Raw genomic sequence first — 3,280 nt, 5'->3', positions numbered from 1 at the left:
TGTCCTTGTGTCGGGGTGGGATGTCCTTGTGTCGGGGTGGGATGTCCTTGTGTCGGGGTGGGATGTCCTTGTGTCGGGGTGGGCTGTCCTTGTGTCGGGGTGGGATGTCCTTGTGTCAGAGTGGTACGTCCTTGTGTCAGGGTGGGATGTCCTTGTGTCGGGGTGGGATGTCCGTCAATCTGGAACAAGCAGAGACAAGGAGAGAGAAATTAACCTCACTGCTCAAATTTCAGTGCTGGTTCAAGTTGCTGAAGACACAACTACCTTTATTATGGGAAAGCCTCCCCGGTGAAGGATACATGGGATTGGGACATGCCAATTTTGACATTCTGTCTCGAAATTCTGCCTTAAAAGGCATTAAAAGGCATCCTCCTTATTATCACCAGCTGATGTCTCATTAAACCAACATACGCGCTAAATTCACCCACACAAATGCAACCATTATTAATCTCATTAATCTCAATTGCAACCATTATTGGCCACCCCATTAACGCTCCCTAAAAGATGAGGCCGGTGTCTTGTTAGCAACAAGTCTTTCAAGATATATTTGCCCTATTGGTGGTATTGTCATCGCAACAAATTAGTCCTTTTTGAACATACTAAGGCAATTTATCTATTTGACAAGCATTCCGTACAATAGAAATAAAGAATTTCCTTGTTTACCACGGCAAATTTACTGTGGCAATTTACCTGACACTTTGTATGAATGGAAACTAATGTTGGTGTAGCCTACTGACTGTTATTATTTTATGAACTAATGTTAGTGTAGCCTACTGACTTATTATTTTATAAACTAATGTTGGTGTAGCCTACTGACTTATTATTTTATAAACTAATGTTGGTGTAGTCTACTGACTTATTATTTTATAAACTAATGTTGGTGTAGCCTACTGACTGTTATTATTTTATGAACTAATGTCGGTGTAGCCTTGGGGTTCTTGAGAAGACAGAATGTAGCCTTGGGGTTCTAGAGAAGACAGGAGGTAGCCTTGGGGTTCTAGAGAAGACAGGAGGTAGCCTTGGGGTTCTAGAGAAGACAGGYGGTAGCCTTGGGGTTCTTGAGAAGACAGAAGGTAGCCTTGGGGTTATCTGTCAAAGTCCTTCTTCAGACTGAAATCCAAACCACATGGCCTAGCAGCAGAGTTTCTGTGAAACGTGGGGTTTATGTTGTTGTGTGCGGCATGCAGCTCCTCTAATTACAGCGCTCCTTTGTTCACCGTGCTGCAGACACCCCTGTGTCAGAGAGAGAGACTCAATAAATCACAGTCATTAGTGAGAAAATGTAAAAAATGTTGTTTCTTTTATTGGTGTTTGATTAGTTGTTTGGTTACTTAATGAAAAACTGTGACTAAAATAAAGCTGTAAAGTATTTATTGTCTTCGGGGGAGAAGGGGTTTATATCTCCACCCCCGTAAGGACAGGAATGGCATTTATGCAGACAGATTGGCTGTGAACGCATGGTATGCATTTTCTTACTCTCGCGCCTCTCTTCATTATGTCAAGCAGCTTCGAAACATTTTGTGTCAGAAATAAAGTTAATGTGAGGAATTTCACAAGTGGTTGAGGCAAATATGCATTTGACTATAGTTATGTGGCTATAGTTATGTGGCTAAAGAGAGGGTCACCCAATTGCACCATATTTCCTATATAGTGCATTACTTTTCACTAGGGAATAGGGTGCCATTTGGGATACAAATTGTGTGGAGTATCTCCCTCCTGTGCTGTAACAACCTTCTACTCAACAGCAGGTGAACTTGGAAACCAAACCAAGTCAGTCAGCACTGCAGCACTGCAGCACTGCAAGGCTGAACTCACATTCACATACTTTGTATTCACTCTGGACTGTTGTCCTCCGCCTCCCTCAAATCAGATAATCATTCGATGCACACATACCCCCCCCCCCCCCCCKSCCTCCRCAAGTCCATGAGAGGACAGGGCTGCCTGAGTGGAGAGTGAGAACTGAGAAAATCAAATCAAATCAAATTGTATTTGTCACATGTGCCGAATGCAACAGGTGTAGTAGACCTTACCGTGAAATATTTACTAAATATACTAAAGTGAAAAAAATTTACAAAATAATATCTCAAAGTAATACAAGAGACTTACATAACAATATCGAGGCTATATACAGGGCTACCGGTATCGAGTCAATGTGCGGGGGTACAGGTTAGTCTAGGTCATTTGTAAAGTGACTATGCATAGATATTAAACAGTGAGTAGCAGCACTGTAAAAACAAATGGGGGGGGGTCAATGTAAAAAGTCCGGGTGACCAGTTGATTAATTGGTCAGCAGTCTTATGCCTTGGGGTAGAAGCTGTTAAGGAGGCTTTTGGTCCTAGACGTGGCGCTCCGGTACCGCTTGCCCTGCGGTAGCAGAGAGAACGGTCTATGACTAGGGTGACTGGAGTCTTTGATCATTTTTGGGGCCTTCCTCTGACACCGCCTAGTATGTAGGTTCTGGATGGCAGGAAGCTTGGCCCCAGTGATGTACTGGGCCGTACGCACTACCCTCTGTAGTGCCTTAAGGTCGGATGCTGAGCAGTTGCCATACCAGGCAGTGATGCAACCGGTCAGGATGATCTCGATCTTTTCAGTCTCCTGAGGGGGAAAAGGTGTTGTCTTGCCCTCTTCACAACTGTTTTGGTGTGTTTGGACGATGATAGTTTGTTCGCGATGTGGACATCAAGGATCTTGAAACTCTCGACCCGCTCCACTTCAGCCCCGTCAATGTTAATGGGTGCCTGTTTGGCCCTCCTTTTCCTATAGTCCACGATCAGCTCCTTTGTCTTGCTCACACTGAGGGAGAGGTTGTTGTCCTGGCACCACACTGCCAGGTCTCTGACCTCCTCACTATAGGCTGTCTCACCATTGTCGGTGATCAGGCCTACCACTGTCGTGTTGTCAGCACAACAGTGAGCTTTGTGGGCACTATGGTGTTGAACGCTGAGCTGAAGTCAATGAACAGCATTCTCACATAGTTGTTCCTTTCATCCAGGTGGGAAAGGGCAGTGTGGAGTGCGATTGAGATTGCGTCATCTGTGGATCTGTTGGGGCGGTATGTGAATTGGAGTGGGTCTAGGGTTTCCGGCATGATGGTGTTGATGTGACCAGCCTTTCAAAGCACTTCATGGCTACTGATGTGAGTGCTATCGGGCGGTAAAAATTTAGGCAGACTATCTTCCCTTTCTTGGGGACAGGGACTATGGTGGTCTGTTTAAAACATGTGGGTATTACAGACTCGGTCAGGGAGAGGTTGAAAATGTCAGTGAAGACACTTGCC

This window comes from Salvelinus sp. IW2-2015, unplaced genomic scaffold, assembly GCF_002910315.2.
Source record: "Salvelinus sp. IW2-2015 unplaced genomic scaffold, ASM291031v2 Un_scaffold1262, whole genome shotgun sequence".
NCBI classification, from domain to species: Eukaryota; Metazoa; Chordata; class Actinopteri; order Salmoniformes; family Salmonidae; genus Salvelinus; species Salvelinus sp. IW2-2015.
The sequence above is the reverse complement of the archived record's forward strand: the minus strand, read 5'-3'. Positions refer to the sequence as shown.